The sequence below is a fragment of the Haliotis rubra genome, unplaced genomic scaffold, assembly GCF_003918875.1.
Source record: "Haliotis rubra isolate DU_JTF1 unplaced genomic scaffold, ASM391887v1 Scf591, whole genome shotgun sequence".
Classification (NCBI taxonomy): domain Eukaryota; kingdom Metazoa; phylum Mollusca; class Gastropoda; order Lepetellida; family Haliotidae; genus Haliotis; species Haliotis rubra.
Window position 1 is genome coordinate 149,765 of NW_025767292.1, and position 24,454 is coordinate 174,218.

At 39.8% G+C, this 24,454-nt stretch overlaps 1 protein-coding gene across 3 annotated transcripts in view; it reads left to right on the forward strand.

The window, feature by feature from the left end:
- Positions 1-24,454, forward strand: part of LOC124255071 (beta-1,3-galactosyltransferase 5-like) — an 84,678-nt gene that overhangs the window by 37,764 nt on the left and 22,460 nt on the right. Inside the window, exon 2 of one of the 3 annotated variants that reach the window (XM_046688903.1) lies at positions 7,483-7,534. The exons of 1 other annotated variant lie outside the window; for it this stretch is intronic. The gene's annotated coding sequence lies outside the window, so the exon portion shown is untranslated. Of the gene's footprint in view, positions 1-7,482; positions 7,535-18,366; positions 18,426-24,454 lie in introns of those variants that run through there. One more of the 3 variants, XM_046688906.1, reaches the window with a different exon arrangement.

Sequence of the window (24,454 nt, forward strand, 5' to 3'; positions counted from 1 at the left end):
GGTTCTGAGACATCAACACATTTATGGGCGGATTTCGACTACAATTTACTTACTGATAAAATTTATCCAATTTAAAAATGTATTTCTATAAAATCGGAAATACAATCCAGACGCAGAACAATGCTTAGAGCTGAGGCAATTTAGATTTGCCAGATCATTCTAGATTTGAGTTGGCGGTAGGGGTGGGGGGGGGTGGGGTGGGGACGGGGTTTATTCTTTAGAGTCCAGGTGACAGACTTAGTAGCAATTATATAAGTAACTAATTTAAGTCATATTCGTGTAGTCGGCTCATCCTCCATAGTACTGACTGCAATCCCCTTTCATCAGTGATAACCCGGCATAAAGCAATGTAAGGAATTACGATTTTATCCCAAATCCAAGTGTTGGGGTGTACGATAAATCCCAATCGATTTACACAGCATTTTGAGTAATGATAACACTAAGACCTTCGATAGAATAGGCCGTCGGGAGAATATAACCATTTACTTTTCTATACTTTTTTTAAATCATTGTTTTGTTGTAATTATAGAAAATCCATGTGTCTTTTGTAAAATGGGTAAAGTGTTCATTCCTATACTCTTGATTTTGGGCGTTGTTTTACCTCACTCTTTATATTTACAGGCGCGCCATCTATTCAGAATAATCCATAATAGTCAAGCTGGCCTGGCCATATAAGCTCACCTCGTGGCTTCATGTACAGATGAATTAATCACGTTGAATCAATGATGTTAACACGACCGTGAAGTGATTCAGATCCGCTGTCACTGCCTGTCCGTTCGCTAGAGAACGTAATGCGAGCATCAGTCGCAATAATAAGTTGTCAGACAGATAGTACAAGCGGAACTGACAGGGTCATAGTTGAGACCTATCTGGGATGCTATGTACTTTGAAGGGATTAGGAGGTGATTACATTGCTGAACGCGAATGCTTGGCTTCATCAAGAGTTCATCTGTTGATGTTATTCTGCTCCCATTAGGCAAGTCGAAACACAGCGTATGTCTAGACCGAATTTAATAAATATTCCGTGATGATCTCCATTGGAGAAGGAGATTTATATACTGTATCAACAATGCAACGCGACTAGTCTTGTGTCAGCTAAAACGTCATGCGACCTTATTTTTAGATATTTGCTTGAATAATTGCAAGCATCAATGGACCAGTGGTTCAACGGTGAAACATGTAGAAGTTGGGTTAACTGGGTTTGAATCTCACTCACGATTTTGGGGCAGACAAACCAGTGGTTGACTCAATTACGCGGAACAGCTTATTTTCATTTTTATCTAATTCCTTGTTTTTACCATGTTTTGTAGTAAACGTCATATTTGCATGACGTATGGTTCAGTCTCAAGCTAACGCGCCGTAATATAGTGGAAATACTGGTGAAAGTGTCGCTGAACTCACTCACTCACTCACGCAGTCTACCATTGTGACCAAGCAGTCCTCACCATTATATACTCATGCCAATAATGGTTGTCACCCCTTTAATTGGAGGGGTGTGGGATGGGGTGTGGGTGTTGGGTTGGGGACAACCATTATTGGCATGAGTATAGTTCCTAACTCCCCGTGCAAGATGCAGAAGTATATCGCTTGCTCGCTCACTCACTCACTCACTCTTCCAGCCAATCAATCAATCAATCAATCAAACATCAATCAATCAATGTACCATTATGGCCACTCAAGCCTCACAACTGCTTGCTTCCAAGTTATCGTGGTTGTGGTATAATCGGCGATGGCATCCATGTGATCTCACGGCTTTCGGTTATTCATGGCACACAACTGAAGAATTGTATTTTAAAAGTGTTTTCAATTTCATTTAAAAATCGTTCAAACACACGGAAAGTATTTAACATTTGCAAATTATGTTTGGGCAGCTGCTGCCGATAGCGTTATCCTGGTTTTGTATATGTTCTGTATATGTTTTGTCAGTCACGCGATCGGCTTTCGCTATTTTTAATTTCATTTTTTCCAGTTTGCATCACACACCTGGATTTATCACTTATTCTGACACCGTGAAGATCCGGGTTAGAATTGATCTTCAGTAACCCATGCTTGTCGTAAGAGGCGACTAACGGGATCGGGTGGTCAGGCTCGCTGGCTTGGTTGACATATGTCATCGGTTCCCAATTGCGCAGATCGATGATCATGCTGTTGATCACTGGATTGTTTGGTCCAGACTCGATTATTTACAGACCGCCGCCATATAGCTGGAATATTGCTGAGTGTGGCGTAAAACTAAACTCACTCACTCACTCTTACGCCAAACACAGTCAGTTTAGGAAGGTGACCGAGACTGACTTTTCCCTGTCGTTAACATTTGATATTTAGTTAACTTTTAATAGATAGAGTTTACCTTTAGACTAATCATAGGGAAAGCAAACTTTACCGTAAAATATTGAAGAATATGTACGATACGGACTGGAACTAATATTCCAGATAAGCTGTATTTCTGCGTTGTTTTATCACATATTGAATTTCATTTGCTTCAATATCTATTTGACTTCATTTCGAAAAGGAAAACGTGGGCTGCTTGGATGTTCAAATATTAATAATCGTCACTAATGATTTGGGAAACGTTATAATAATTTAATGACTCGAAGTGTATTCCAAGAAACAAATCTGCCATAAACGTGTTTGTGAAAAATCTTAAGCAAATTTAGCAAAGATGGCGTCCCCTTTGTTGTTCGAAATTTGCTTTTGTTCACTCCGCAGTTAATGGGTACCCGGTAGGAAGAGATGGCCATGAGAACTTTTACCTTCAAGTGCCTTACATGCAGCTTGGGTTGAGTACACCCTCGGGGTCGAGGCTTTTAGGGAGTGGATTTGGCTTAGAATATAATATTTTTAATTGTACATTACCATCATCATGGTGATCATCATCATCATCATCATCATCATCATCATCATCACAATTATCATCATTATCATCATTATCATCATTATTATTGGTAATATGTTTGGGTGCAATGACATTTCAATTATCCAGAAACAACACATATTCCGGTTATCCAGCATTAACGACGTCTCTCTCCGTTCAAGGTTCTTCAACGATTCGTTATTCTGCACGGGTTCTTTTTAATCCAGACGGGTATTTTTTACAAGGGATTAACAGGGAATATTTTTTTTCCTGTGAATTTAGCTGGACATGCCAGCATTATACGTTCTCGATGCAGGCGCACAGTCAATGGTGAACGTTTAGCAAACGGGTGGTGTCGTTTGATAAAATGTACCGCCCATTAATCGTGGTTTCACACTGCCTAAGTAAATACTTCCAGGAGCTTGTAGACATAGCGTTAAGCTTGGCCTGATCCAACGGGTTCGTGACCACGCATGGATAAAATCTAACCCCCAAACCCCCGAACCCACACATACCCACACCCCACCCCAAGGAATCAGCAGCAGCATCGCCCATACTCTGAGATGAAAATTGAGATGTTTAAGTATGATCAGAACCGAAAGTAGAACAGGGGAAAAACGGATTGCACTGGGTGGGTGAGTGAGTTAGTGAGTGGGTGAGTGAGTGAGTGAGGGAACAACGGATTGCACTGGGTGGTTGAGTGAGGGAGGGAGGGAAAAACGGATTGCACTGAGTGAGTGGGTGGGTGGGTGAGTGAGTGAGATTCTTTCGTTGTAAGACGTCCCCCGATTTTTACCATAGTCGTTTCAGCGAGCGAATGTACGGGTGGGTGGTAGAGTGTGTTTTCACAGAGTGAATTTGTCTCCGCTTTGAACAAGACTTTCAGCTATATCGATACGTGTCAGTTTACTGTGGACGGAAAGCCCCAAGGGATGCAGGCCTCAAATGTTTATCATGTTTGCATGGGTGTGGAATTCGAACCCAATGTCATAAGGACCATGAAGGGTGCAAGATGGTCTTCAACCATGTGTTAATCCAAATGTCATGATTCGTACGGAGCATTGATCAGAACAGAAACATTTGAGTGAATTAGCGTGAGTGAGCATGTTTCCACCAATATAACAGCGATATCACGACAGGGACACCTCAAATGGGTTACACACATTGTATCCCTGTCTGGAATCGAACCCGATGCGCGAACGCTTTAACCACTTGGCCACCCCACCGCCCTCAAATACGTAAGACACCATAAACCTCGTTACCTATATCGATGGGAATATCGGGAATACTTCGAGTAAACCTGGGTTCGAGACAAGCGGAATGCTAAGGATTTTTCTCGGACCAAGGAGTGTTGTCGCTTTAAACGACATATGGATTTCAATGAAATAACCATGGCTCGAGATACTGTCGTAATCTCTTCAGTGCCAACAAGGATTTTTCTCGGACCAGTGTTGTCGCTTTAAACGGCATATCGATTTCAAATGAGGTCCTGTTAAAAGTTTTCATTTTAAATTCAGTTAAGTGTACCAACATTTTCTATGGCACCTGGTATTTAAAACCTGTCTCAACAGATGGCTTTCACTCGATAGCATTTTCTGTTTATCGCCTAATAATTATATCATGAATAACTGCTGTATCTCAAAGTCTTCTCTTCCAGTCATATATTTTAATTAGGCTAATGCTGCTCTTTAATTAGTGACCATGGTAATCGAGACGTTATGGCAGCTTTGTAATTGAAATGATCAATCGTCATATCGTAATTCCGGGTTCGAATCCATATTTGTTGACAGTGTGAGCAACTGTTTGGTTTTTTTATGGGTTTTGTTGTTGTTGTTGTTGTTTGTTGTTGTCCGAATATTGATCGAATTATTTTTTTGCTAAACTCAGCGTTGAGTTATATTCGTGACTTTCTATCGGCTATTGTTTTTTAAACCAAGTACAATTGTTTCGTATAATATGTGAGTGAGTGAGTTAAACTTTAGTTTTACGCCACACTCAGCAATGTTCCAGCTGTATGGCGGCGGTCTGTAAATAATCGAATCTGGTCTAGACTATCCAGTGATCAACAGCATCAGCATAGATCTACGCAATTGGGGTACGATGACATGTGTCAACCAAGTCAGCGAGCCTGACCAGCCGATCCCGTCAGTCGCCTCTTACGACAAGCATGAGTTACAGAAGATCAATTCTAACCCGGATCTTCACGGGTCTCGTGTAATATATAAACTCGCGCCCCCTTTATCTCGAAGCATGTATTTGGTCCTTACTGTTCATAAGTTTAATATGCTCATGTCAACTGGCAATCCAGATATTGTAAAAAAACTAGCTATTTATATACACAATGCAATGAAACTTAGAGATTCACTTCTATGCCAATAATATCATATTTCCTTTTGTATATTTTGTAAATTAACTTATTGTCTTCAGAACTATATATGCACATATGTACCGCTCTGAAATCCTGAAATGTAGCCTTGGCCTATGGTCTCCACTACAAAGAAATAAAGATTGATTGATTTCGTGGTCCTTTACCATCGGGGTATTTATGACAATATTAGAACATGATTTGATTAGAATCGTCAAAATACTCGCTCAAAATAAAGACAATGGCATGTATATTTATATGAATATACCAATCAATCTGTTTCATAATTTATACCAAAATATGATTTCTGAAATGACATAGTGAGCACAAAATTTACTAACGCTCTCATACGCCGTTCAGTCCAACCGATAGATTTGACATTTGAAACCTCGCGAAACGTCTGAGGTTTCAAATACAATTTAGCGCTATCAAACTGCAGATATAACAACGCCATTTCAACATTGTAGGTTCGGTACCATATTGCAGTTAACTAGCTTGTATGTAACATGAGCGGACAGTTTCTTGTGGCATTTGATCTTCTTTAATAATTGGTGTCTGAACCGAATGGTTTTAATTTTTCATGTTTAAAGCAATGTGACGGCGGAGGGCAGGGGAATTCCCACTGAATCAAGTTAGACGTTCGAACACGGGTCATGAGGTCGTGAGTATGCGAGTGAGTGAGAGAGGTCGCGAATGATGTCGTTAGTGATGTCGTGAGAAAGTTCGCGAATAAGGTTTTGAGTGAAGTCGTGATTGAGTGAGTGAGTGATTTACATATGTTAGAAGTGGTTCATTAAAATTTCATCCCGTAAAAAACAAAAATATAAATGATAAGCATATCAAAGTATGCCAAAGAAACACTTGTATATCGTGAATAAGAGAGTGCGTAACCTGATATTCTTTAAACACCCTCTCCTTCACATATGTGCCGTTATTTCTTACCGTCAGTATACAACGATTGAAGTGTAATTTTGTTCTACTTCCATCTAAACGTAAAATTGCTTGTCACAGATACACCTAGTTTATTAAAAAAGTAAATGAAACAAAACAAATAACTGCCATTTGAAAAACAATTTGTTCAAACTTTAAGATTATTTCCGCACTTTCAAGCCGTTACCTGAATTTCGTCAAATATATCAAATTTTAACTCAAATAACCGTATTTTATTAAGGCCTGATCAGGTATTACAACGGTATAAGATCAAACGCGGAATTCAATTTGATAAAATTTCGTCCCTGTACAGCACACAGATATCATGACGGTCTGCTCTGTAATGAAACTGGTCGGATTTCTAATTTCACCAGACATCTTAAAGCTGTGTAATTCCTTTCTTCAAATTAAATTTCACTATTTTTAGTTTTAATAGCACATTTGAAAAGAAGGATCGGCGATGTTGATGAGAGAGATCTGTGGGCTTAGATTGAAACGCGATCAGTTCAACATTTAGCAAAAGGGATATATATCTGTGCCTTCTTACGACATCAGTGAATTGGTCTTCAGCAACCCATGCTTGGCGGAAGAGGCCACTAAGGGGATCGGGTGGTCAGGCTCGCTGACATGACTCACACATGCCATCGTATCCTAATTACGAGAATCGATGCTCATACTGTCAGTCACTGGTTTGTCTGGTCCAGACTCGATTATTTACAGACCGCCGACATATAAATGACTGTAAACAATTGCTGAATGTGGCGTTAGACAACAAACAAACAAACTACACCAGTGACGTCGCCCAATGAAAATAGAAAATGGATAGTTTAGGGAAAGATTATTTAAAACCAAGTTACAATAAAAAGATGACTTCAAACGAAATTACAATAAAAAGATTATTTAAAATCAAGTTAAGCTATGAGAACGTCAGCTTTAAGAACTTTGGTACCTACTGCGTTGGGTATTGATACGTCTTATGCTTTTGTCCCATTTTAGAATTAATCCGGTGCTAAATAGAAAGATGCGCGATCTATATGTCACAACACAGACGCAATAAGCATGTATACATACCTAAAGAGGTCGTCAAAGGACGACAAGCACGTTTGTACATATGTGATATATATATACACCAAGATTCACACTGCAGTGCAGCAACACGACAAACATCAGAGACAGCTACACTGACATTTTTAATTTAACTTCATGGTCTGATGTTTACTCCGGACTCAAGTAAACATCTCCACGATCAATGCACTTCGACCCAATAAACAAACATTCATTGAAAAAATAGGAAGCGTTCTCCATGTGACTCAGTTTCATGTCGGTATTTCAGATACCTCCTGCCCGTGTGCTGCTTGAGACGTTGGGATGTTTCTGAGCTGGAGGTAAGTTATTCCTGATACAGAAATATGCTAATTAGATAGTCCATCAAATTTACAAATCACCCAGAGTCCAAATCCGCTTCCACTAAAACGTTTTGTCTTACACCTGTGGGTGAGAAACCCATAAATGATAATTGGTATGAAACATGTGTGACTTTGAATTCCAGGTCCGTGATTGGCTACTCCATGGTGATGACTTAGGTCAGATTAGGAAGGACTACTTTCTTGATTGTAATTTATTGTTAAGTTAGTCGTGCTTCGGTCGAAACCCACTTACGTCTGTGTCCAAACTGTTTTAGATATTGATAAATATCCTGAGGATAATCTGGTTTACATTATCATCTTCGCGCTGATTATCAACGGAAATGTTTGTGCGGAGGGTCACACTTGGATGAGGAGTAATCAGGCTGGATGACGTCGCAAATGACCCTTGTGTTCGGTGTTAATACGTCATTTAATTAATGGGAATGGACTATGTATATGTCGATTCGATGCTTAAACGATTTGATTTTATTGTATGAAGGGAACAGATTACTGTAACGAGTGTCTATCAGATACCATTAATCGTACAACGAGTTGTTTCGAAACGTATCAAAAGAGCAACAGTTGCTCTTTTGATACGTTTCGAAACAACTCGTTGTACGATTAATGGTATCTGATAGACACTCGTGTAATACTTTCTCTACATAAATCGTCAGTATAACAGAATGCCTAGACTACCGCTTTGTCTCTGAATGTATGTAATTTTGATAGAAACAAATAATTCCTTTTAGACTGAAAAGGAACCCCATTGAGACTTGAGATTCTGAAACTGAGGAAATCTAGACTTGCTTCATTTGGGGCTTTAGCATTGCAGGGAGGGCTGGGCGGTAAGGGTAATAGATGCGGTTCAGGGACTGTGACACACTAAAGAATACCCAAATTCCATTTGGTGTAAAGGGCTAATAACTTTGAAACGTATATGAATGGGTTATTGAAAATCAGTGATGACACCCGGTGTCCTTGAAAGAGACTAAGCATGTCTTGCAATATCGGTAGAATATACCATTCACACAATTTGCCTTAAAATGTAAACATTCACAGCCCGACGCGTGTCATGCAACGGTGGCCTGTGAACACGCCAGACAAACATGTGATGGAGGATGTGAAAATCTTGTCAGTTTAATTACGGCAACTGTGTAGAAATGAAGGGAGAGTCAGCTGACAAGAGTTAGTTTAGTTTTACGCAGCTTTTAGCACTATTCCAACAATATCACGCGGGGGACACCAGAAATGGGCTTCACACATTGTACCCATGTGGGGAATCGAACCCGGGTCTAGGCTACCTCACCGCGATACGATGACATGTGTCAACCAAGTCAGCGACCATGACCCGATCCCGTTAGTCTTATGACATAGCATGGGTTCCTGAAGATCCATTCTAACCCGGATCTTCACGGGTCTGTTTGCTACGGAGAACAAGACTGTCCTTTTAACGGCGTTTCAGTAGTCCCGATCTTCACCTATACAGAGTGAGTTATAGATTAACGGCTGTGCTTTGCCGGGGTTTGTGAGTTATGATGGAACGTTTCGACTGTCAATGTTTGCCACATCTGGTTTGTGTACACATTTACGTCAAGTACGTGTGTAACGTTCGCTGTTGCTCACATTCTAATGGGTTGTATGCAAACACCCGGTGTCATTGTGGTTTTCAGTGTTCCATTCAATACTCGTATGCCTATCGCGCCCAATGGATTCGGTTTGGGCGGATAATCGAGGGTATTCTGGCGGTGACGTTATATTGACGTTACGTCATAGGGAATCTAGGATACATAAGCAACCTGCAAGATTGGTCTCCACATGTCTCACAGTGAGTGAGTGACTTTAGTTTTACGCCGCCTTTAGAAATATTCCAGCAATATCACGGCGGGGGACACCAAAAATGGGCTTCACACATTGGACTCATGTGGGGAATCGAACCCAAGTCTTCAGCGTGACTAGCGAACGCTTCAACCACTAGGCTCGCTGACTTGGTTGACATATGTCATCGTATCTCAATGCTCATGCCGTTGATCCCTGGATTATCTTGTCTAGACTCGATTATTTACAGACAGCTGGAATATTGCTCTGTGTGGCGTTCAACAACAAACAAACAAATCAGTCGAATTGATCTATGCCTGAGTCAAACCTTTATGGGTTTAGAGTATTAGAATTGCTCTCTAATACCTCCCAGGTATGACTCAAATATATCATGGAGGTGACGCTGGGTGACGTCAGCGTGTAACGTCATGCATGACCGCGCTGTTATATGCTAATACGCTATCGTGAGAATAGACACAATATGCATCGCTATGATTTGGAGGGTCTAATAGATTACATCTACTCTGTTTGTGACTTACATGTACAATAGTGTATAGTGTATATTACAACCACTCGTGCTGTAATCTCAATGGAATGTACCAGTGAAGATCCGCGTTGGAATTGATCTTCAGCAACCCATGCTTGTCGTAAGAGGCGACTAACGGGATCGGGTGGTCAGGCTCGCTGACTTGGTTGACACATGTCATCGTATCCCAGTTGCGTAGATCGATGCTGGATTGTCTGGTCCAGACTCGACTCGATCTCGATCGATTCCATATAGCTGGAATATTGCTGAGTGCGGCGTTAAACAACAAACCAAACCACAGCAAAAACCAAAGCAGCGTAAAAGCATTGTCACTCTCTCCAGGGCAAAAAGGTTGTGTTTTTCTGAAAGATGGTCAGGTCATACTATCGAAAAGTGAACATTACTTTAGTTTTTCCATCTGTTCCATGGCGGTCTGAAAACAAATCGAGTTTGGACCAGGCAAACCATTCACTGCAAATATTATCAGAAACGAACTGTGCTATTTGGACGACGACACCCATTGAGCTAATCAGCTGCCCTTTTAGCCGCCTCTTACGATAACCATAGGTCACTGGTAAATCCCACAGGGATCAATAACAGACAGATATTTGCCTGGTTTAATTTGTTCATTTTCGTTCAAGTTACCCCTATCACGGACAAAATAAATGGTTTAGCATAACATATGTACTCATATTTTGAAATTGATTTTATATTCACATATATCCATGTTAAATAAATTATCAAAGTAAACATTTACTGATCTTTTCGAGGAATCGATATTCCGCTGTTTAACAATGCCATTATCTCCAAGACGATAAGCAGATGACACTTGAGGCTGCCACGGCTAGGACTTACATTGCCCGATATCGCTAAAGTGTGTAATTTAGCTGAAGACTTTATCCAAAGCAGTCCAAAATAAATTTATTGTTAGACGAGTGAAAACACTCCAGACCGTGACATTATTCAAACTACATCTATTCCGGGAGGAACACGATCAATTGAATATCGCCTTACGTCGAGTGACGCACAAGTATCTATATTAAGAAGCAGTGTTCAAGTATTCATACGATAGCTTTTTTTCTGATGAACTATCATTCGTCGACAAGACGATCTATTCCGAAGATCCGATTGCTTTCCTTTTTTGATAAGTCGTGAGATTGGTTATAAGATTGAATCTTTCCGTTGCTGATTCAATTCGATTCATTGCTTTAAGATAATGAAGTGTTTTTCATATACGTCAGGGTATGCTCTTCAGCTGTCGTGTTACAACATTGTGCTGTTGCTGTCGTCATTGGTGTTGTCGTCGTTGACATTTCGGTTGATTCCTGTTTATTTTCTGCTCGTCCATAACACCCCCTTCCTTTTCTCCCCTCAAGAATTACGGGCAATTCCTGGTGCCTTGAAGATGTGTGCAATGTGCCACCATTATGCCTATAAGCTATTTCCATTAGGGTGTCTGTATTTTTTATCCGAAACCTAAACCAATAAGACAGCGGAAGAGAGAAATAGATCAAATTAATAACAAAGTATTTTTTGTACTAATTTTGTGACTTATTTACGAAACTTTAAAATTTAGATCGTTTGGTAATAGTTTGTAAATTAATTTATGATATAGGAAATGTCACTTTTTCGCCCGGAACCAATGTTTTAATAAATATAAACGATAAAACGAAATATCAAACCCACTTTTTTTCATGAATGCGCAAGGATTAGAGTATTTTTTATCAACACAAATCCATAGATTTGCACATCGGCTTTTAAACTGAAATAAGTGTATATTTTTTATAATTTCACTTCGTAATGAAACTCCAGGGCGGTCAGGAAATAGGAAACTGAAAAAAACCTACCTACAGTCTTGAACGAATCACATCCAAGAATATCCAAGAACTATTGTCAGTTCACAAAATTTGATGTTCGGTGGATTAGCCTAGTGGTTAAAGCGTCTGCTCGTCCCGCCGAAGACCCAGTTCGATTCCTCCCACGTCTACAATGTGTGAAGCGCATCGCTGGTGTACCCCGCCGTGATATTGCTGAAATATTACTAAAAGCGGCGTAAAATCCAACTCGCTCACGTAATCACTTTGCTATCGTAACCCGTTCGTGTAGTCTCGTGGGAAGGTCATTGTGTGTTACGGGGAAAAAAGCGATTGCTGGCGGAGCCCAGTTGATTTCTAACATATCCGTTCCTACTTGGGGAAGAAATAAATGTGTCAAAAGAACAAGAGATGTGTCATCATAATTTTCGAAATGGCCGTCGCTGAAGCCATGTCAAAGGAAGTAAGTTGGAGCTTCAATGTAGGCCTACATAATTTGACCATTAAGGACAGATGAAATGTTTTCGTCGCGGTCAAGGTCATTGTATTTAGGTACGTGTGTCCTTACAAGATCGTATGTATGAATGTGTCTGTGCCTTCCTGCACTTGTCTTGAAGAATGCCGATTTCACATTGCTAGCCGCATTTTAAAAGGGATGTCCCACAAAGACACATAATACTGACTGCGTGCCGACTACTCCTGGTTTTAAACCCAGGCAGGGAAACAAAAAGTACCTTCTTGGATAACGTTGTCGGAATGACACCACGATAAACGCTTATAACGAACTGACGCATATAACGAACGGTGTTTTTCTGTCCTGGACGCTTGTTATATATTTTAGTCGAGTGAGTGTGTATGGTTTTACGCCGCTTTTAGCAATATTCCAGCAATATCTGACTGACTGACTGAGTTTGGTTTTACGCCGCTTTTAGCAATATTCCAGCTACATCACGGCGGGGGAACACCAGAAATGGGCTTCACACATTGTACCCATGTGGGGATTCGAACCCGGGGTCTTCGGCGTGACGAGCCAACGCTTTAACCACTAGGCTACCCCACCGCCCCTCCAGCAATATCACTTCGGGGACACCTGAAATAGGCTTCAGACATTGTACCCATGTTAGTGTGCCGAGCGGACGCTTAAACCACTAGGCAACCCCAACCGCCCCTATTTTAGTCGAAACTAACAAAGTTCGTTATAACCGTAGTTTATGTTCCATTTCCGGGTTAACAAGTGACTCTATGTATACACATGATCATTCCATCTAGATATTGGACGTGTCGAAATGTATCTGGTGGTGTCGTGACTATATGCAAAATTCAATATCCATGCCAATTTAAATATTAAATTATTTTTTCAACCTGCTGACAAGTATATGCGGGGTTAGTTGACATATGTCTGTTCCTTCAACCGTCAGTCTGTCTGCAATTCTGATTTTAATTGTTTGGTTTTTTTGTCTGTCCTTGTTCGTCGTACGTCTTTCCGGTCAGAGGCCTGCACCTGTTCGCCAACCCGTCCACACGTAACAGGGGCGGTGGGGTAGCACAGTGGTTTAAGCGTACGCTCGTCACGCTGAAGACCCAGTTCGATTCCCCACATGGGTACAATGTGTTAAGCACATTTCTGGTGTCCCCCGCCGTGATATTGTTGGAATTTTGCTAAAAGCGGCGTAAAACCATACTCACTCACTCACACATAACATGTGAATTGCGCTCGCCAGAGATATATTTTGCATTTGGACACAAGAAAATGCTCGGAATGATATAATATTAAACGATAAATATCGTTTTCATACATTATTGACTTAGTTGGTGAACCACGTGACATAAGAGACACGGAGACACCACAATATTTTTAAGATTTAAAAAAAAAATGTAAACATACCTCTGCACGATTTAATTTTACGCCTTTCGTCGTAAAAGTTTGAAACAAAAGTTTTGAGAAACGTGGTTCCGGGTTTTTTCTTTCTGTTTATAAGTAAAATAGAAGACGTCCCCTTGGGTTTTATGCAGATTTAAATATATATGAGGTTTAAAATTCTATTAAAAAACCTTCGGACAGGTGTTTTGTAGTACACGTTTACTCCGGTTAGAATTCTTTGTCCTACATAACGACCCCTTGACTCTGACGCGTCTGGAGGCGTTTTTGTCTCAATGACAAAAGAGCATCTTTCATTCCCAAATCTTCTGACAGTTAAAGTAGTTGTAAACAATAAAACCTGGCTACATCTTTGGATAGCAAGATTTTTGTTATAAAACATGACGTGGGTAGATCACATGAATTACATCTTGTCAAAAGAAACAGCACTGGTGTTCTAAAGCACCAATGAATTCTATCAGTTCGAGTTTTCAGCCCCAGAAAGGCGTCCCAAATTGGACACTGAAATTGGATTCCCAAGATTTGCAGGATCAACTCCTCGAGGGTTTGAGGGGCGGTGGGTTAGCCTAGTGGTTAAAGCGTTCGCGCGTCACGCCGAAGACCCGGGTTCGATTCCCCACATAATATGTGATGCCCATTCCTGATGACAACGCCGTGATATTGTTGGAATATTGCTGAAAGCGGCGTTCAACTTCATCACTGCAATCCGTTGTTCTGTACTGATTTAGCATTAATATGGTGTCTCACCTTAATGTTGCACTCTATTGAAGCGTGTACGGTACTTTTGGTACTGTTGGTTAAAGCGTTCGTGGGGCGGTGGGGTAGCCTAATGGTTAAAGCGTCGGCTCGTCACGCTGACGACCCGGGTTCGAATCCCCACATGGGCACAATGTGTGAAGCTCATTGTGCCGTGATATTGATGGAATATTGCTAAAAGCGGCGTAAAACCCAACTCACTCACTCACTCACTCACTGACTTAAAGCGTTCGCTCGTCACGCCGAAGAGCCTGGTTCGAATCCAGACATGGATACAATGTGTGAAGTCAATCTATGTGGCGATTCTCCACCAGGAGCTGTTACCGACTAACGGGATCTGGTGGTCATACTGACCCGAGCTGTATTGGACCATAGTTACCTGAACACACTATGTATATTTTGTGTTAACGTAGCTGACACCCGTGAAGATCCGGGTTAGAATTGATCTTCAGTAACCCATGCTTGTCGTAAGAGGCGACTAATGCTGTTGATCACGGGATCGTCTGGTCAGGCTCCATTATTTACACACCGCCGGTGGCTTGGTTGAAACACATGTCATTTCCTAACATTATATAAAAATTTGTCATAGGTTTTACATAAATTATTATAACATTTATGTTTGTTGAAGACATTATGTTAAAAACTGTGTTCTGATATAGGATGTTTCACATTTTTATTCCAGAAGAAATGCATTCACACATTATATCTAAATAGGCTTTCGGCGTGACGAATTTAAACTAGTATAACATGTATTTCATCTTCAATTAAATTAAGATTATTTTTTGGGCAGAAAGGACAAAGTCTTAAATCATAAGGGACATTTTTATATTTACCAGTCTCAGAACTAAGTTTAAAATTACCACATCTACATTTTGTGAAACAAATTCTTAAATATGGGGCAATATCTAAACTGAGATAAGTTTCAACATTTAGAAGGGATTTGAAAGGTATATAATTACAACACTTGGTTGTATTATGTAGGGATGAATACCAGCCTTGTGAAAGATTCTCAGACAATCCCTGCATAAAAACAGAAATGATACCATACATATATCTCTAATATCCTAGGAAATATAAGGCAATGTTAAACTTTGCACATTTTTCCATTTGGGATTCGAACCGTCACACCGAAATCAAACTATAATAACTTGTATATATCATAATCAACATGCTCTCAAAAATCGCTAGTTTGATGCCCTTACAACAGTCTCAAATCGATTTTATGAGGAAACTTTCATCCATAATTTAACGTATTAGAATCACTATCTGACTGTTCATCCATAATTTAACCTATCAGAATCACTGTTTTATTGTTCATCCATAATTTAACGTATCAAAATCATTCTTTGATTGGTCATCCATAATTTAACCTATCAGAATCATCATTCTTTGATTGGTCATCCATAATTTAACCACTATCATCTATAATCACTCAGCTTTTATTGTTCATCCATAATTTAACGTATCAGAATCACTCTTTGATTGTTCATCCATAATTTAACCTATCAGAATCACTGTTTTATTGTTCATCCATAATTTAACGTATCAAAATCATTCTTTGATTGTTCATCCATAATTTAACCTATCAGAATCACTGTTTTATTGTTCATCCATAATTTAACGTATCATCCATAATCATATCAAAATCATTTTTGATTGTTCATCCATAATTTAACCTTCATCCATAATTTAGAATCACTGTTGTTCATTGTTCATCCATAATTTAACCTATCAAAATCATTCTTTGATTGTTCATCCATAATTTAACCTGTCAGAATCACTGTTTTATTGTTCATCCATAATTTAACGTATCAGAATCACTGTTTTATTGTTCATCCATAATTTAACCTATCAGAATCACTGTTTTATTGTTCATCTATAATTTAACGTATCAAAATCATTCTTTGATTGTTCATCCATAATTTAACCTATCAGAATCACTGTTTTAGTGTTCATCCATAATTTAACGTATCAAAATCATTCTTTGATTGTTCATCCATAATTTAACCTATCAGAATCACTGTTTTATTGTTCATCCATAATTTAACCTATCAGAATCACTGTTTTATTGTTCATCCATAATTTAACCTATCAGAATCACTGTTTTATTGTTCATCCATAATTTAACCTATCAGAATCACTTTCTGATTGTTCATCCATAACGTTACAGAATCAACATTTGATGTTAAGCCATAATTTTATCACATTTTACGTATGAGGATCTTTTTTAATTTTACCCCGTCTCTAGGGGGGTAAATTGAACCCCAAAATAATAATAAACAATGGTTTTCGTCGGGTTACAATACACGTAAATATACTTTTTGCATAATACATGTTCATAAAAAAATTCCGTTGACCCAGACGAAGTAGGTCCTGCTGAAGTAAGTATGAAGATGCCCTGCTCGGGTAAATATGAAGAGACCCTGTTCGGGTTAAAAATGATGAGGCCCTGTTCGGTTGAAATGGATGTCGACCTGTTAATTTCTTTAACACGATCGTTGCATGGGCCTGAAGTAAGGTAATAGCGTCGATGGAGATATTCTCACCCGATATGAATGAATAGGGTTAAATGGAATTAGTAACGCCTCGCGGTGACCCACCGGACCTTTGTTTAGCTAGAGAGATGAACTTCCCGCCATTTGTAAACACTTTCTCGCCATTTAATGGGTATTTGCTTTCCTATGACGGCTAACGCTGCTCAGTGACCGGGCGGATAATTGCGCCTCCCGCAGCCATAACATTAAGCTGTCGTGAAATACAGACTGGATTTATCGAAAGGTTAATAAGTACTTTCAAACAGCAATATGTGTACGAAGGAGGTAGAATTCGAAATGTGATTTGGCGAGGGCTGAAACTGAGTTCGCTTCCCATTACCATAGCTCGAGAAGGAAAGTAGTGGTTTGGCCCCAATGGGTAGTCATACAAATGTTGGGAATCGAACCAGGATCTCGGGTTTGACGGGCTTTAGCCACTGGGCTACCCAGGCGTAACTTATACATCACTTTCCATTTATAGTTTTATGCAGATAGTGAGTAAGGTTCCGCGCTGCTTTTAGCAATATTCCAGCAATATCACGACGGGGACGCCAGAAATGGGCTTCACACATTCTACCCATTGTTGGAATCGAACCCGCGTTTTCGGCGTGACGTGCGAACGCTTTAACCACTAGGCTACCCAACTTTCCCTTAATAGTGGGTGTGTGTGGATTTGCGCCCCATTTAGCAGTCTCCCAGCGCGATCACCAGACACAGGCTTCTGTCATTATGTTCAATGTTTTTTAAGAATCAGTTTGGATCACACACTGATAAATAAATAAACAAAACAACTTTGTCCCGAGCAAGCCAAAGAAAATACGGACCACGCGATTCACCACTGATTTTCACTGGTTTTGACTTTTGATTTCACAGTGCAGAATACAATAAAGAACAACGATATTCTTGAATGGTTTGTATCAGACGTGTTTGGACTGCTGACTTGTTTAATCAGCCTTTCAACTACTATACCTTTGTCATATTGATAAACATCCAAGGACGGTGGGGTAGCCTTATGGTTAAAACGCCCGCTCGTCACACGGAGGTTCGATTCCCCACATGGGTAAAATATTTGAAGCCCCTTTCTGGTGTCCCCCGCCGTAATATTGCTGGAATATTGCTAAAGTTGTGTAAAACTAAACTCACTCACTGATGTGCATCCTCTTCACCGTTGTAACATGTGATTCATGTACAATGTACAAAGACAATTTCTGGTGACCCCTGCCGTGGAGGTGATGGGCCGTTGCCATAAACTGCGAACAATTTATAGTCATTCATTCAAACAGTCGTAATCACCAAAAGTCGATGTATTCACACCTTTTGACAAACAAATCCTTCATTTAAGGCTGAATCAAAGTTCTTATAACACCGATCAAGACTCACACTCGATTCGTTGTCATAGCATGTCCGTGTCGGACGCGGACGCTAGGGCGGTATTACACAGAGCGCCAGCACTGCAGAACTGTATATAGCTTCCTCTGTATACAAACCTACTGTTCACTGTCTCTCTAGTGCGCTGAGGATGGACATGCAGGCTTCACTCAGCTATGTAGGTACTCATTTATTTCGTATCTTTGACTTAACAATTTAATTAGACATTATGTGTTCACTAGAGGAAGGGGTGTGCCTCCTCCTCGTCTTTCTGTATGGTGATGTTGATTTTTATGATGATATTGATGATGGGAATGGTAGTGATTGTTCATGTTTGGATTAACGTAATGACGGCGCGCCTGCCGGTGCAGGGGCGCTAGGGTTGATGATGATGATGATGATGATGATGATGATGATGATGATGATGATCGTTCCAATAGCTTTTAACCAAACCACATAAAAGTAAAAATACGCCCAATATATATATATTTTTTTACAATTAAAATACCCCGAGACACGTGACAGTGACCCACATGTTTATATTGCCTGTTGAGCAAAACTATGCATTCACAAATGTTGCATTTTTTCGTGCATTAACAAAATCCATACTACTTGTCAACAAAAACACGATATATATTTTTGTTTTGTTTTTCCTTTCCTCTGATGTATGTTATGGCAGAGTTGATGGCAACAGCTGTCTGTCGCGTCAACACGTTTGAGTTTTCACACCCAACACGAGTTGCTTGCAGATCACGATTATATACAAAACAAAACATATTCTGGCGTGAAACATTTCGACACATATATCCTCAATCATTATATCTTTAATTTTTAATTGATATAAAATTCCTCATTGTTTGGTTGATCATTGACATTAAGCTGAAATGGACCTTGTAATGTTTGTTTAGATTATTGTTAACAAGTTTTATATAATTTCAATATTCTTATTCTTTGGAACAATGTAAATTGGTTGAATTCACATAAGAGGTTTAATGTATACTCATGCCAATAATGGTTGTCACCCCCTCCCCACCCCAAACCCACACACACCTCACACCCCACACCCCTCTCAATTAAAAGAATTGAAGGGGGTGACAACCATTATTGGCATGAGTATATAATGAATACAGTGTAGGAGGAAAATAAATAATATTATATTTTTGCTCAGGGAACTCATTACAACCTCTTCAAGATATCATGTGTGGGCGTTCAGTTGCAAATTTGATCAATAGTTAATGTCATGGAATCACTATAAAAACAATTACTATTAATCTGGTTTAATGATAAAGCTGCACGAGTGCATTAAAGATTCCGGGTACTATATATCGGCAGCAAGTTTCAACATAAGAAAGTGACGAAGAATCAAATGGTATGGAAACTGGTTAGACAAGACTTAGTGGTTCCCCAGATAAGCGAAACAAACCACCAAATAGTTTAAGTCGACTTTGTTTTACAGAATGTCCTTATTAAATAAAAAACTAAAATCTAACTGAATATTGGTTTATGTCATCACCATTACTATCACATAACGGCAGATACTTGGCTGTGTTAACGGGACGGTGTTCACAATATCAACCCCTGGTTTAATCAATCGGGCTTATAACAGACCACCGTCATAGCTGTGACACCTTCTACAAGACACAAATGCGGTCGACAAAGACACTTGTTCCATATAGCTTAGTGGTTAGAGCGTTCGCTCACCACACGGTATGGTCTCGATTCCCCAGGTTGTACAGTGAGTGAGTTTAGTTTTACGCCGCTGTTAACAATATTCCAACAATATCACGGCGGGAGACACCAGAAATGGGATTCACAGATTGTACCCATGTAGGGAGTCGAACCCGGGTTGACGGCGTGACGAGCAAACGCTTTAACGCCTAGTTGTAATATATCGTCTTTTTTGTAAGGGGTTTTCAACAAGCTTTGGTACCAGGTACTATCAGTCGAAAATCTTCACATGACCCATTTTACAAAGTAATCTTCTCGTGACGATGGTCTTCGCTGCTGCGTTCCAGCATTGACTTACAATTGCAATTTTCGTAGCTATTATACTTTAACAGACATATGCGACAGTTGTTTCATCGTTCGACGCTACTTATACAATACCCACGAATACTCAGACAGATACGACAGTTGTTTCATCAAACCTCGAATGAACTTACGACAATTGCAACGATTATAGTAAATCAACCTTAATGCCTCACGAATACTGCTAGCGACAGATACACGAATGCAGACTTACGACGACTGTCTTCGGCGATCGTAACCCCAAACAAATGCAGACTTACGACGACAGTGCTACGGCGATCGTAATTCCCAAATAAATGCAGACTTACGACATCTACGACGATCATAGTAAATCCCTAACCTTAATGCAAACTCACGACAAAAGTGCTACGGCGATCGTAATTCCCAAACCTTAATGCAGACTTACGACGACTGTGCTACGGCGATCGTAATTCCCAAACCTTAATGCAGACTTACGACGACAGTGCTACGGCGATCGTAATTCCCAAATCTTAATGCAGACTTACGACATACTTCTACGACGATCGTAACTCCCAAACCTGAATGCAGACTCACGACAACAGTGCTACGGCGATCGTAATTCCCAAACCTTAATGCAGACTTACGACGACAGTGCTACGGCGATCGTAATTCCCAAACCTTAATGCAGACTTACGACGACAGTGCTACGAGGATCTTAATTCCCATGTACACTATAGCACAAACATACGACAGTAGTTTCAACTCTTTGTCGAATGGACCTGTCGTGGATTAAATCTCATTACTTGGTCTAGCTTAAAGCACACTGTTTGCTTACCAGTCCGTGGACAGGTCTGTGTGTGCATTTCTGACACAAGTACCCGCCACACGTATCAAAATGTGACTTTGAATATTTTGATACGAAAACATCGTGACACTGCATACCACATTTCATGCTGTGGAGCATTATTGCTGTTACGCATTCGTGAGTACTCGTGTCAACCCGTGACAAACCGAACGTTACGAAATTGGGCGAATGATGACGAACGGGTGGTTTGAGTCACGTGTTGTACCTGATGCTAAAGTTGATCCGGCTGCTTGTACGCCACGGTGTCCATCGATATTTGTTACACATCAACCATCAACCAGTAGTCTTGACTAAATTTTGTACCGACCGCCGTGATTCAACTGGAATTTAGCTCTAGTTTGTGGTTTAACCCTTCCATAAATTAAGTGAGTGAGTATGGTTTTACGCGGCTTTTAGCAATATTCCAACAATATCGCGGCGGAGACACCAGAAATGGGCTTCACACAATGTACCCATTTCGGGAATCGAACCCGAGTCTTCGGCGTGACGAGCGAACGCTTTAACCACAAGGCTGCCCAACCGCCCTCCATAACTTAAGACATCATAGCCATGATTGCATTGTAATATACCAATACACACCATGTACCCAAAACAATTTCCTCTATTATAAAGATATATTATTACCTCTACTCTCCTTTGCGCTACACCCTTGAAGATCCGGGTTAGAATTGGTCTTCAGTAAACTATGCTTGTCGTAAGAGGCGACTAACGGGATCGGGTGGTCAGGCTCGCTGACTTGGCTGACACATGTCATCGTATCCCAATTACATGGATCGATGCTCATGCTGTTGATCACTGGTTTGGACCAGACTTGAATATTTACACTATTTACCTTATAGCTATAATATTGATAACTGTGGCGTTACACAATAAACAAACAAACCAAATCCTGTGTACCACAGGTGGCTGTGCTAACGTAATCCGGATTGACAAGGTTTAAAATATTTAATCAATAAATTCAAAAAGAGTAAAATTAATGATAAAAGTTGAAAGGAATATTTTTTTTCCAAAAAGCAATATCCGTATTATTTCTACAAAACTGCTTTATTTGAATATTTTCTAAAAAGCTTGAATTATTTCGATTGATTAGATGTTGCAATGATAACAGACCGACTAATTTATATGGTTAAACGAAGATTTACGAGAATGAGGATGGGATCAATTCCAGTATAATTCAACAAAATATGGGATCATTCAAATCGATTCGTGATTTAGCGCTCAGTAATAGCACACAGACGCCAGAAAGGAAATGGTTTCGATAGCAAAACAAAAACTATTATTGAATATCATACATGTTTTTAAGGATCGTATCTGATGGACAAACATGTATAGCTTTTGTGGAAACACGATAATGAAAACGAACTTTGGAGATTTTGGATAGTTTTTCCAGTGTATCTAATTAAGCTTTGACAGGCTGAAGAATATAAATACATGCAATCATGAATTCCTTTTTCAGAATTCTCTGTAGCTGCTCACGCATCTCGATTTTCCGGGCATCTCCATAAAGCAAAGGTTGAAAGCGAAATTTGTTTTTACAGGTTTAATGTCACAGTCAGGGTCGATGGATGTTATAAACCATATTAAAACCACTAACAGTTCCAAGTGATTAGACGGGCGGTTGGTAGCCAAGTTGTTAAAGTGTTCGCCCTTCACGCTGAATATCTGGGTTCAAATCCATCGCTCTGAGATCAAGGTTAATCCCTGCCCCTCATTTTACACATGAAAATGTTTCGAGGTATGAAAATGGTTCCGAGGAACTACAGAAAAGCTCAGCCAACATGGTGCTGCTGCCATATTGCCTCATCACACCAGCTGCTTCATCTCTCATCGATGACATGTGAAACAGTCAGAATCTGTTAGAAGAGTTCCAGATGGCGTACATAATACGATGGTGGATATAAACTCACGCCAGATATTTCTGCATGATATTTCGTCATAGAAAGTAAGAGCAACTATGATGCATTGTATTCATTAAGAACCGTAATAAATCAGACATTCTATGACGGCGTATTGCAGTAGGACTTCGAATAAAAGACACGAGTAAATCGGTTATAGAGTTGTCTCCCCTTGTATCGTTCATAGGGTTGTCTCCCCTTGTATCGGTCATAGAGTTGTCTCCCGTTTGTCTCAACTCATTTAATCACTCTATACAGAACGATTTGAGGACGATGTTCGCAACGATGACATCGTCTTGAAAAGGGTCATCGGTATAGCTGCTTCTCGTCCGTTCTACAAAATTGTGGAGGTGATCTGTCTTCTGCTAATGGTGTTTTACGTTAAGCTAATCGTTCGCGTTAGCAAACAGTCGTTAGCCTAGTACAACAGTGGCAAGTGGCGATAAGGCAATGGTTTGTGACTGTAAAGAAATCAATAACGTCGATGAGACAGAAATTAAGTTAATCAGTGGTTCTTGTTTGTTAAACATTCGATCTGATAAATGTAGCTAAATTAATGGTATATCTAGCTAAAACAATAGTAAATCTCGCCAAAACAATGGTAATTGTACAAATTACCATTCGTGCCAATAAGCAATATCTTCAAGTCGGTACAAAAATGGTAATTCAACAAAACAATACTTCTCATCAGTAATTTCAGAAATTTAAGTAATGTATATTGTCGTGATCAGTGGAGACCATCTTAAAGATTGGCGAGTGTATGTAGAAAATGGATAATCACAGCTTGAGTATCCGTAATGCAAGGTGAAGTAACGCGGTTAAATACGGGTTACATTAATCTCGAGGTCATTCGAGCCTTTACTTAATTTCAGAAAAGTAATACTTTTTGACGTGCCATCCTCTCACCTGAAACTGTGCATTTCGGAGATTACTTAATCTGATGTTTTTAACGAGATTTCTTGGTGTCCACGTCATCCTTGTCCTGACCAGCTATCACTTCCTACCAACCGTCTCGCATTCCAAGTTAAAGTCTGCTCTTAAACGCTCACATGATATGCAGTTGCCACCCTCGATAAAATATATGGGTTTAGGATGTAATCAATAAATTCAAAAAGAGAAGTAAGATTAATGATAAAAGTTGAAAGGAATAATTCTTTGTCGAGAAGCAATATCCGTATTATTTCTACAAAACTGCTTTATTTGAATATTTTCTCAAAAGCTTGAATTATTAGGGGTTTTAGATCAGAAATAAAATATAAAAATAAACAAGCATTATTTCGGAAATCATAGTGAGTGAGTTTAGTTTTACGCCGCTTTTAGCAATATTCCAGCAGCACCACGACTGCATATCCACTGTCAGTGCAAAAGAATACCGTTCGAAATTTTGTTTAGATTCCATTTGGTATTTAGGGCAAAATTGCTCTGGAAATCATATGTATGGACCATGGAAATCAGCGA